Source organism: Callionymus lyra, chromosome 2 (assembly GCF_982586985.1).
Source record: "Callionymus lyra chromosome 2, fCalLyr1.hap1.1, whole genome shotgun sequence".
In the NCBI taxonomy this organism is placed as follows: Eukaryota; Metazoa; Chordata; class Actinopteri; order Syngnathiformes; family Callionymidae; genus Callionymus; species Callionymus lyra.
The window spans coordinates 20,559,045-20,572,791 of record NC_141819.1 but is presented as its reverse complement, the minus strand read 5'-3'; the positions used below and the strand labels follow the sequence as shown (position 1 = coordinate 20,572,791).

The window sequence follows — 13,747 nt, the reverse complement described above, 5'->3', positions numbered from 1 at the left end:
ATACAAATTAGAGAGAAGCGTGAAAAAAAGTGAGTACAGGAAGTAGGACATCAGCCGAGGAGGAGGCAGCTGGATGAAAGACGCTTGGGTGTGTCGGGAGGAACATGAGAGATGAAACAATATCAGCTCATTAATCTGTGACCGGCCCAGTCTTAGACTATTAGAGATGGAAACAATTGAATCTGTTCCATTAGTCGAACATGTAGTGATTAAAACCAGCGTTTCTCTGAGTACAACATCTAGTCGACCTTGAAGATGACCTTCAGGGACATCGAAGCAAATGGTTGGAGGTCATGGTGCAGTTTTCTTCTCGGAAGGTGTTTTGTATGTGTTAACGCTCAGCTTATCGGATAGGAAGGCGTGATTTGTCATTGTTTTAGGAAAAGTTGGAACCAAGAACAACATTTTTAAGATAAAATTGAGGATAATAAGATAATCTCATAATCTCTGGAAATTATTGAGTTTTTTTTTCGAACAAGTTTTCATTATATTAGAAAGTTTTATATTGAAGTTTTGAAAAGCTTATAAATGACAACAATTGCTGAATAAAGACACTTTTATCATGTTTTGAACTCACACAATCAACAAAAGATCATAATCATTTATATAATATATTTTTTTCTTCTTATCCTTCACACTTTTAAAATGAAAACAGTGTGATTCTGCTTTTAAGAACCTGTTCAGCTGAATGACGACAGCAAACATTGATAGATGGAGAAAACATGTGTGAGTAAAAGCATGAAGACAAATTAAATCTACAGATGAAAATATCTTGAGGATTGTTAGAGCTTCTTCCCTGCTGTTGTTTTTTGGAACATTCTCAGGACATTGGTTCAAGTGTGAAAGTCATGGATAACATGTATTGAAGTTTTCCATCCATGTTTGGACTTTAACTCCGAGGGAACAATTGGAAGATCTGAGTTTGAAACATCATTAACGGAGGAATTTGTTTCCTAATGTGTGTAACAACATGCAGCATTTCACTTTGGCTTGGGATCCGGCATCTGACTCTGTTTCTTATTAGTCAACAACACAGAACCTGACAAATTTCTGCCTCTGATCTTAAACAGAAACTGTGATCATATTCTTATGAAAGATGTTTAGGGGCTTAGAAGTTCTGCCGAGGCGCAGGGTTTTGATCCTTGGAGAAATAAAGTAAAATGAACATTAAATATTAACAGAAGACTATATTGATCCCTCAGGGATGCCAGGAAGGCAAACGTAGTAGTAAAGAGGGATTCCGCGTAAAGAAAGTGATAAAGAAGATGTAGATGAAAGTATGAAGCAGTATTACTTCTTTTCTACCTCGATAATTCAAATTCAGTCCTCACATATTTGTAGGAATGTTAAAACAATATGGTTGATAATTACGCAGTAACAGCAAAAAACATAATCATACAATCTACTTTAGAAATACAGATATTTAAATGGAGCAAATATGACGACAAAAACCACAATAGTGAGAATACAATACATTAACTGTGCGCACATCACAAATACGACTGGATAAGTAGTTTCACTAAAGCACCTTAAGGTGCAACTGCAACTTAAATCGGTAAATCTAATATTATGAGACATAATAATGACATCGAACATCTACAATCACTGTGAGAACTACAGACATTTCAGCTTCTACAGATGCAGCTGAAGTTACTGTAACTTTGAATACAAGCAGCAGAGAAACCACTGGGAGCAACTACAACGACTACTTATTTCAAAACTAAACAGTAACTAGATTAATGACACATACAATAAGTACAAATACAAATACCACAACAACATGATTAGCTATGGATACCAATAAACCACTCACAACCTCGACAGAAACTAAAACTACTCAGAGACTTTGATGTGAGTCAATAATAACCTCTGCCAAGGAAGTTAAGGTGTATCCGTCTGTTAGTCAATCACTCAAAACTCTGAAGGGATTTCATTGAAATGCTCAGGAGCTTTTGCAGAACCCGGACAAGATGGTTCAATTTTGGTGGTACTCCATTATTTCTGGAATGGGCTGAAAGCATGGCACAGGAGGAATACATTTAGTTTGTTGTTTGTTTTTTAAGTTGAATTGTAACTATAAATACATATTCAATTCAATTTCATTTTATCTGTTAACCCTTGTTTTGCCTTTGGGTCAAGGTGACCCGGAGGCCAGAAAACAAATGTGTTTCTGGTACCCCTTTGTGTTGCAACACAATGGTTAAGACAATAATTTGACAAAAAGGAAATAACTTTTTTTTTTACATTGTAACAGAACAACAAAAGGCATTATCAGACAAGGGGGAAAAGATGGGGAAAGAATCTAAAAAAGACAAGAAATAAGCAGACGGATATACAAATAGTATTATAAATCATAAGATGTTTAGCCGTCAACACAAGCTTACCTCAGTGTAGTGAACAATAGAGGGCACCTAAAGGAAATGCGAAATAAAAACAAACGCATTAACAGAAGATTTAAAACATCATGAATTGTTTATTTTATGCATTTATACAACGTAAATGTATTAACTTCAACAGAATAGATAGGACTATGCAGATGATCATACAGCGACACACACATGCAACACTCAATTCTATTATAGAGGAAATGGCATAAATTATATAATTCCAAGTATCAAATTCACTCACACAAATACACAACACATTCCGCTATAACATGTTGTGTTTGAACATAGCAGTGGAATTCTTTGGGGGGTTTCAGATGGTCGTTGACAAACAACTGAAACCCTGACGTCAATTATTTATCGCTCATGTTTAAGTCAAGCGTTCATTTAAACATTACGACCGGCGCTGACCTGGACGCAGCACAAGAGCGCCGCAGTGACAGATGGTGGGACACGGAGTCCTACAGTAGAGGAGTGAAGACGGAGCGAGGCAGGTAACAAACCCAACCGACCGAGGAGCCGGAACATCCTCGAATCACACAGCCAGGGGCCAGAGATGTGCGGCGGTCGCTTCTATTAGATGATGTGACGGGGTGGGTGCGGGGGGTTGAGAGGGAGTTGACTCCCAGCCATCTTGGGATTTATATCTATCGAGTTGTCATATAGAGTCGGAGTGGGGGTTCTGGCTCGACCCGCTTCACTTGTGCGAACATACCTGACAGGAAGAACAAGCATAAATATTTATTCACTTGTTTTTATTCTTCTCATAGCTGTCGCTGTCCACCACAGGCCACCTATAGACAGAAGCAATCTGGAGCCAGAAATTAATCCCATATGGGCTTTGTTTGAACTGGGAATTCATGAGGACGAGCCAGAACGACTCTCATATTTGGACCAAATGCTAGCTAGAAACGGCAATCGTTCGCTTCACTGAGTTCATTCCGGATTGTCACAGAGCGTTTGTTCTGTTTGCCGTTTGTTCACGCCGATTACACGTGTGTGTCGCCTGAATCGACGTCAACCAACCCGGCAGGTCCAATTGTTCATGTCACATATGGACCCGCCTCCGACACCAGACCACAACCTGAGGTGTTCACGGATCAGTTCAAGCTCGACTCTCTACTGAAGCGCACGCAGCTCTATTGTGTTTAAACTGAACTCGCGTCATTCATGGGACAAGACAAATGTGGAACAATGCAAGAGAAGAATCAACCAGCAGACTCTGGGTTTTCCAACCACAGTCCCCGGGGCCTTGTCTTTCCCTGGTTACTGCTGAAGTCATCACCTTCTGTATAAGAAGTGTTCCAGCAGCTGCTGTGGAGCAGCTTCTGCGACACTATTTTAGGTATATAATGTACAATTTATCTCTCTATTCACATTGATTGACACCGTTTACGGTTTCAGATGAAAGTGTTTTAAAAATATCTTTGGGAAACATTGCAGACAGGAAGTTAAAACTCTGTATGTTGCCACCAAATTCTGGTTTGTAGAGGTGATGCAGCATACCTTCGATCAGGGGCTGCATAATAGTTGGAAGCCAAGAAGGTGCACTTTGAAGAGAGGACTGCATGCTCGACGTAGCTGAACTTAGCTGGATGACCAACTTCCCTTTCAGATGTTTTCATTGACTGTATGGAACAGTTGCCCACCTGACAAAAACACCATCATGTAGATTTTATGACGAAAATAAATTGTGCCTACAAGGTCAGTTTCAAACGCCTGCCACTGAAAGTGGAGTGCCTCATGGATCCACCCTTGGACTGCTGTTTATACGACTCAATATCACAACTTACTTGCTTCCACAAAGGCATGCACATTATGTTATATTTAGAAACCTGCTTTAACCTTGAAGTATAGATCTAAACTAACCAAATACTAGCCCAGCTAGTGGAACATTAGTGATGTAACATGGATAAATTCCATCTACAACGTTTCTCCCTGACCTCCGTTGTCTCAAAGAGTCGACTTCAACGACTGTTCTTACAGCGCACATTGTAAGTGTTGTATGTCGGGATGTATATATATATGCCCCGGTATGTAGTTATGAATGATTTATTCACACTGAGGCCCGTCATGCCAGCCATAAAGAGCTACTACAATTTATATGCCTGTATTTTTCATGATGTGGGTTTTCCCACATAAAGGCTTATGTGGAGGTCATCGGTGCTAAAGATCTTGGTGCCTCGGGGTCCTGGACTGTATTTAACTTACTCTAGTGGAGGTGGATCAATAATAGATCTCTGAGTCAGATAAGTTGAAAGGCTTTTAGTCACAGGGGAATAAACATTCATCAAAACAAAAATGTTTTGGGGTTTTGATCCTGCAAATACATTCATTTGGAGACATTTATTAACTTGTTGTGTAATATTTGATCTAATATTTCTGCACTGATTTGATAGTGCCAAGAAGAACCTCATGATCTCTATGAACGCAATGTTTTCTAGCTTTTGATCCCAATTATTAGACAATTATAAGATTGACTTAGTAGTATAATTATAATTATGATTGAATCTAGTTATAATTACATTTCTAATCACTCATTCACTTCCACCACACTCTCTTAATTGTGATATATATATATATATATATATATATAAATATTATTTATTTATTTTAACTATTCAAGAGCTAGATTTTTTAAAGTGATAATTATTCCTTGGATAGTTTATATTTATTATAGTGTGTAAAAAAAAAACGTTGACTAAAGGCAATACAGATTCATATATATATGGATGCGAACATTTCTACCACTTCATGGTTTCAGGGAACATATTATAATTATTGCATGGCTGTCTGTACAGTGGTCGTGTGGCATCTCTCAAATTATAAATTATTCAATTTTTTGTGTGTATTTTTAATGAATTATTCTATCGTCTGGAGGCTTACATGCTGATACGGAGGAAACATAAAAATGTAATCACGCTAGTTTATTTTATTCTACTTTAAAAAAAAAGCTGGCATTGTTTTAAATCCTGTGAAGGAAAAGAAAAACATTAGTATAATATAATTTATTGTTGCAGTTTTAAAGAGAAATGGGGATTAGATGCAAGTCAAAATGGAACATTAAGGTATTATTCTGGAGTTTCTCAGGAACTTCTGATCTGTCAGAAGTTGACCCACAACAAGCTCTGTTAAGTGGTTCTGTATAATTGAAGTGAACTCGGCTTCTTTCTTTGTGGAGTTTGATGGACGGGTGTCACCGATTGTTTTCATTAAAACCTATTTAGAGAAGAGAATGATAATGAGTTATTAAATAAATATGCGAGACAAAATGTATTTCTATTATGCAATATTTAAACTCCTGCACACTTAAAATAATTATTTCAGCATAATTTAAAGATAAATATAGATTTTTAAATATCCCTTGATCTGTTAATGTTTTGCAAATATTCACCATTTTCAGAGGCTCTTTCATAGACTTTTAATACAGTATGACATAAAGCTCACTGACAACAATTTTACAAAAGTTGAAAACAAAAAAAACTAATGCATAAAATGTGAAATCAATTCGAAATAAAACAGAGACACTAAAGATAATAAAAACTTGAATTTTTAGATGGAGCGTGACATTATAAATGAGTTGTGATTACGAAATGTTCAGCTTCAAGGTAAAGAAAAGAGAAGTAGAGTGAAGAAAGTTTAAAGGTAGAAACTACAGTCCCACAGGGCAAGATTAGATGCACAAACGTAAAGCCTGAAGACTGCTTTAATTTGTCTTTGTCAGGTAAAATATTGAACCAGCAGTCAGACTCCTAATGCAAAGATTTTAATCAGATGGATCTGTATCTGTTTAGGACGCAGCAGCACCGGAGCTATCAGCACCCAGGGACCCACAGTAAACACAATTAGGCTAATTTGGCCAGAAAAAAATGAGTGTATTTGTTGGTAATTAAAAGTCCTGAATTCTCGAGAGGACAGTCATGCTCCTGAGAGAGTGAGTTTGCCATGATTCATTTTGCTTTCACCAGTAATTTGACACTGCAAGGCTTCCCTACAGGATTAACCTAATCTCTTAAAAAAAAATTGCCATCAGCTGCACTGACATGAAAAGAGGCAGAAAGATGTTTACTTTCTTCCAAACAAGCTGTGACTCAAGATAAATGGCATTAACAACAGCTTCTCCAGATACTTAAGAATGATTCAATATTTGATGCTTCATATAATCCAGGTCACTGGAGGATGATGATCAACACATTTTTTCTATTAACACCTCTGTGTCATTAACTCTTCTCGGGTCATTTTATTTTGTAAGGGAACAAATTAGAGACGATAGAAGATGTTCATGCGTGACTCACGGCATACTTTTGCGTGTTGTGGAGATAATTGTCTCATTCGATTCCTGCTCAACGACAATCCTCGCTGCACATTTCTGCCGAACACTGTCATTAGTCCTGTCTCACTTTATCGCCGTCATTATTTGTGACATCGTAATTGAGACGTGTCAATTAGCCACAAACACTCTGAAGTTATGACAATTAACGCGCAAAATGAACTTCACCTAAATACAGTCCACTGATTTCAATGAACCCATTATCATTAACTTGTTATTCTATGACCATCTATGTTTGTTATTCTATTCTTGAAGCTAACAATACGCCATGCTACAGTGACTATCAGTACAAAAACTGGGAAATCAAGGATCCATAGCCAATAACGTAACGTCTCTACAAGTCTCAAAGCATAACATTTATAAAAGATGAACAGGAAAATTAATTATTGAATCCATATCATGTAGTGGTGAAAAGTATAAAAAACTTATGATGCATCTTAGGGAAATGTTTTCTCTTTAGTGCTCTGATCTTCTTAAGAGAACGCTGTGAGATGGATGTCTTTGCCAGAGTCGTTCTTAGCCTAAGAAGATCTTTTACTAAGAAGTGTAAGATAGAGATGAGTCACTCTGAACAGCCTTCGCAACCACCAAAATACGTCAGTGAAATTTGTATCCTCCACTTTTGAAGATAATAAATCAAGACTCGATGAAGAAAAGTTTAGTCGAATTACACGTTTATTATTTCCACTCACACATCTGCATGTATTAATTTAGTTAGTATTGCATGTTAATACTTGCATGTGTAATAAGTCAGACAGAATCTCACCGAAATGTACTCGTAGAAGCCGATCATACAAAGGCAACACTTAAGGGATATCATGCAAGTCATCCCAGGCTTTGATTGGCTGACCTTCTCAAACAGTTGGCAGTGGTTGAAGAGGAGATTGAACTTGAGAGGCTTCACCTGCTACTCTATATGAAAGCGTTGACAAATTCTGTGTGACTTATGCTCTGAAAAAGATGTGGGCGATGAATTTGACTGGCATCGATTGATTCTGTTTCAGCACCACCGGGGCGGACAGCTCCAAGGATGTGCTTCTTAAGAAGCTTCTTGGGCTTCATCGTAAGGTTCTCGTAAGAATGCCTTTAAGACATTTCTGGGTAACACCTGTATCTTAGCTCACCTTCTTAGCCCAACCCATTTAAAGAGCCTTTTTTAACGATGGAGTCTGGGAAACCTGGCCCTTATTAGTAGTGTATTAGTGTAGTAGTGTTATGTAAGTAACTGGATGTAAAAGTTACTGATGCTTATATGCTGCTTATATATAAAACCTTTGTGCGTATGTGACACACACAAATGGTAACACAACATACAAGAATGTCAATGTCTGAGACACACTAATAACACACGCACAAGTTAATTGCAGTGTTCACATAGTCCTGATTGCATTCCAGGCACCTTTTGAGATATATTTATATGCTTGAATAAACTATTTTGTGATGACTCTGATGTCACAGGATGACACAAAAGTGCAATGAAACACACATATACACACTCGAAAAATCATTCAACGCTAAGTCAACCTACTTTAGTTATTCAGTCAGCATGACGGTGGAGCTCAAGTCAAGTGATTAGGGAAAGACCAAGTTTCTTGACATGTTGGGAATACTAGTTAATTGCTTCAGCACTTGGACAAGCACTTACTAATCTCGAGGGTCCAGCGAGACGGTGACATTTGGCTGAACTCAATCTTACTTAACATTGATTTTTTTGCTCATAAAAGGTTACTTTTGAGAAAGAGCTGCAACTCTCTTTTGTCTTCTTTATGCTTGGTCATGTAAGTGGTGTTTAATCCAGAGGTTTTCTTATTCTTAATATCATAATGCGCTTACAGTTCTTACATCAATGTGTTTGACATTGTAAAGAAATGAACAATGACACAGTGCTTATTGGTGCGGCCTTATAAGTCTGGTCTTATTTTTCAAATCATCACACTGCGACTTTTGGAATATTCAATATTATTTGTAAAGTTGATCTTTCCAAACACAAATCGATCATGACAATGTAAGCAAGAGATAAGAAACAGAGCTTATATAATAACAAAAAAAGCTCACTAATAACACTGTTATGATCAGATGACTCAAATTTGCAAATAGGTTCATGGTGATAAAATCTTATGAAATCCAATGAGTCATCTTCACAGCCAGCATCTCTGCTTGTTTTCATTCATTTCCCATCAAAAAAGAAACGTTCCTAACACAACATTCGGACACGGTTTCCTTAATTAGAAGTGGGAAAAAGAAAAGCACTCAGTTCTGGAATAGACGAGGGGAAAAAAAACCTCACTGTTAAAAAGAAAGAAAAACTTTCACTGCATCGCCTGCGAGGGTGTTGTGTTTAATAACGTAGGAATGACTATGGCACATTCTATAAATAAATTTAATTTCGCAGATCATTTAAGGAATGAAACCAAACTGAACAAACAAGTTAAGAAAAGAAAACACTGTGAGGTTATTTTTTATTTTTAACTCCAAAGAACACCTGAAGGCAGTCAAGCATGGAAATGGAGGTAAAAGAAAAGACAGTGTTCCCTGCTGCCCCCCACCTGTCTTGAACCTAAAAACTGGTTCAATGCTTGCAAACAGATGAATCAACCGAGAGGACTTCTTGTCATAAATATGTCTTAGGGTATCTCATGGATACATGGAGCCGTTTGTTTCTGTTTCCACTTCACTGCATTAAGCAGATGAATATTCAGATCCTACTGAAGTCCGTACACGAGAGCTGTCGACCTGACTTGCTGTAAATAAGGCAGACACAAGAGTAGATGAACCATTACCACGCCATCTGTACTGGTGTGTGAACAACACACTTTTTATTTCTGGTTACTATTATCCAGGACCACTTATTCTCTTTACTACTTCACGGTGGTCGCAGATTTGCTCGGTAAATCCATCAAACCCCTCTGTTTCAAGTGTGCCTCAGACCTCCCTCATTTTCAAGGGCTATCTAGCCCTTGTCTTACCCCTACCCCTTTGTCATATGGACAATTGGGACACACCTCCGTCTCACAGACACACACCTAACGTAGGGGTAAGGGTAAAGAACAAGGGGTAGGGGTAGTTTCGGGGACATGCTCTTAATCTTTAATCTTTATCTCTATCTTTGGATAAACTGTCCTTAGGTATTGGTGTGTGTGAATGATTGTTAGTCTTTGTGTGTCCTGTCCAGGGTGTCCCCGCCTCTCGCCATAAGAAACTGGGATAGGATGGATGGATGGAGTATTATAAGTCTTGTTAATAGAATATTATTATTATAATATTTGCGGGGAGGGGAAGGTAAGATGAGTGTTTTTATTTTAAAGAATTGTATTTGATTGTCATAATCAATGCATCAACATCAGGTTCAAAGGAAGACAGAAGTAAAAGTGTGTGGAGAAGAAAACAAGGTTTTAGGTTAGATAACAGGAGCAGAAAGAAGATGAATAAAAGTTGCCGAAGTGGTTTGAAGGTCAGACCGGAGTGATTTGATTTCCTCCAGAAGTAAAAGAAAAACAGATTTGTGTTTTAAGTCGTTCGAGTGAAAAGTGTTGCTTGAATGCTTGATGATTTGTGAATGAAATGTTCAGAACATTGTCTGTAGCACAAAGACAGAAGCAAAAAATGTATTTTCTCTCTGGTGTATTGGTCGGACAGCACTTGAGAGCAGAACCAAATCAGGTCAGGAGGACAGGAATTTTGTTTTTCTTTTACAACTGGTCTTCTCTGTTTTAAGTGCTTTTATTAGATGTCAGGGAGCAAACGCAGAGAGAGAAAGTTGTTTATTGGAAATAGGATTTAACATTCTGACGAGAAAGCATGAGTGGGATGGATTTTTGGCAGGAACACACTTGGTAGGTGCTACAGGGACATCATAACCTCATAGAAACACAAGCCAATGATTGTGATGGAGTGTGTTAGTTGTATCCACACTTCAAACAATACAACAGGATTCTTAAATTAGGCCAAGATGCTGGTGTCTTCAGGCGTCCCGAGGCTTGTGGACCAGGGATGTCCAAACTATTTTCAAAGTGGGCCAAGTTTGAAAAAGGGAGAACGAGTCAGGCTAAAATGTGGACAGTGATATCACACTCATCGCATTCAGAATTTCAAAGTAAAAGCATCGATATCTACAGTAAACAGAATATTACGAACTTTCTCATGAAAAAGCATCGACACTTATGTGATCCTTTCAAACAAATCTTGTGTGACGTTTAGATGTATTTCTTTTCTTTTTTTTTAACTTATTTTTTTATTTAGTTTTCTTGTTAAACCAACACACAAATAACAGTTAATTTAAACAACAACAACAACAACAAACTAAAAATAAATAAATAAAAATGAATGCACAAATCATAGAAGAGGTTGGATTGATGTTTCCTACAAAATATATTTAATACCTTTAATAGAGTCAGAGAAATGGTTCAAATAATCATTTAGTCTTCATTTGTCGTTTATAAATGTAAATCCTTTTCCATTTTTTCCATTTCTTACTTTATTTTTCTCCCTTCAGTTTTACAATGTGGATGAACCATTTCATTCAGTAAATTCTGAAGATAAGATTCATCCATTCTTTGAATGTTGTTTCCTCCTTATACCAATTCTTGTTAATAGTTTTATTCAAGCCACAAACAAAATGTTGTACTATACATGTTTCTTCCTTTGGTATTAGAAGTTACAGAGATACTTGTTTTTGAACGTACATGGAAAATGGTAACCCAGTATTTTCACTATTTTCTAATATACTTTCTCGCAGAATTGTATTACTTTAAAATGAATTTCTCCACATTTTCACCAGCATTCATCCATTAATCCTCCGTTTTATTTTTACCAATTTCCTTTTCCTATTTTGTTTATTTTTTTGTTTGTCAATTCTGTTCCATAAGTATTCTTTGCAAGGATGACATTGTATGTATTTTATCATCTTAACTGACCCAGATTAAGACCTCCAGTATTCCCTTTTCTTCAGAACATATTTGGATTATAGAAGTCTCTTATTTAAGCAAGTAAATAATAAATCATTCTTGTTTGTTTTCGCTGTTTTTTGAATAACAAAACAACTAAAGCAGGATTCAGTCACAATGATACTGATTATTATTTCATGATATGTTATTATATCCCGCAGAGCATCGATTCCACCAGTCAAATATCCACAGGTAGGCACACGCTAGGTTTTGATGCGATTTCCCGTTTGTGTTTTCACTTTCTTCTGTAATTGAACTTTGTTTTTTGTTTTTTTTTCATATTGCCGTTTGCCTTCAGGGCCACCGTACGAATGTCAATTATCACAACAGGAACCTTCAGAACACAAAACAATCCAACACTTCCAACACAGCCGGTTTAACCGTTTCACACTGAGCTCAAGTGGAAAAGATACAAAGTGGCTACACATGGTCCACTTTGGGAAGTTAAACTTTGGGGGGTGGTATAATGCACTGCCTTTGTTGTAGAACCTTGGCTAGCCTTATAAACCCGTGGTGACAAACTCAACACACAAGGGGCCAAAATCCTTTATTCATCAAACGGGTGGTAACAGAAAGTATGAGTCTGATTGTGATATTATGTTATATTCTTCGAGGGCTTTTAACTCTGTGTTTGTCAATCGACACTGGGATCTTCATATCTCGCCATTTTAACATGAACATGAATCTACTTTGCTTTGAGCCCACTATATGTTGGGCCACATACAATGACTGATTCAGTTTGATTTTTGACACTTGTGATCTGCGATGAGGTCAGTGTCTTGACTTGTTGCTCATCATCTGTCCACACTTTAGATGTGACCTTTGACGAGAGTGTAGCTTAAAGAAAACACCTGGCCGACCCACAATAATCTCAAGGTGTCAGTCAATGATGATCTTGTTTGGGCAGATCTGAGCCAACAACAAGGAGTGCAGGGATGCGAGTGCAGCAGTAATGAGTTTCCTCCTTAACTCCACTGCTAAGTGATCTGCTTCCAGAGAAAAAGCGAGGTGTGGGAGAGGAGCTTTAATCAGCTGCCGATTAGGCAGAGTCTCAGGTCTGGTGTTGATAATGTCACTTCTCTTTTCTTCCTTACTGATAAGAAGGCAGCTTTATTTTCAGAACATGTGACTGGAGGCGGATAAATGTCCTTGTGTTTATCGTGTGCTTGCCACCATTGTTCTTTCATCTCCACAACACGTCAATGCTGAGGTCATTTCTGCGTCGTTGATGAATACGTCCTGGTTAAAGATCAATCTCGGACGCTTCAGTGCAGACACCAAGACACGAGCATGTCCTGCGGGTCATTCTTCTTTCTTGACTCATCGAAGCTCATCTACACTTCAGCATCATTTAACGGAGACAACAACGTTTAAATCAATTACAAAAATTACACTTCTGCACGTGTGTGCCGCAGTTTGTCACAGCGAGGCTCGGAATATCAACTGAAATCGGATTAATAACTGGATTTGATGTGTTGAGTTGAGCTTAAACTGCTGATTATTTTCAACTACTGGCATTTTTATGTTCACTTCGCCATTATTATTGATGAAAGATTAAGACTGTGACATAGTAAAAATATATATATATATTAAATGTATATATATAATTTTTAAATATTTAAAAATAAAGAAACTCTTGAAAGAAATTAGCTTAATATTAGTTTTGTTATTTCAATCTTATCTTGTCAGCTGATGTTGGTTTATATGTCCTTGTGGTTTACATTCAGTCGTACACTATTTTCTGCTGTAATAAAACAAGATTTTAGACTAAAGAAGGAGCCCAACCTCAATTGAAAAGACAAACCTTTGATTTATGTCATTCTTATTTTCACAAAATATTGCCTTCATATTTAGTTAATGTTAAACTGACTTCATTTTTGTTGATATTGTTTTTGTTAGTGTTTTGGTTGTTGTTCATGTTGTTGTCCATTAGTTATATTGTATTGTTTATCATTTGTTTCTTTTTTGATCTTGTATAATAGAAGAAAACATTGGAGAACTGTTTTCTCACAGATCCTTTTTACATATAACACTCATTTAAGTAAATGTGCTGATTCTAATGTTATAAGTCAAATATATAATATATAAAA

The 13,747-nt window shown here is 37.1% G+C and overlaps 1 protein-coding gene across 1 annotated transcript in view; it reads left to right on the top strand.

Annotated features, from left to right (window-relative positions):
* crhr1 (corticotropin releasing hormone receptor 1) overlaps window positions 1-13,747 on the top strand; it is an 84,739-nt gene that overhangs the window by 15,657 nt on the left and 55,335 nt on the right. The gene's annotated exons all lie outside the window — the stretch shown is intronic.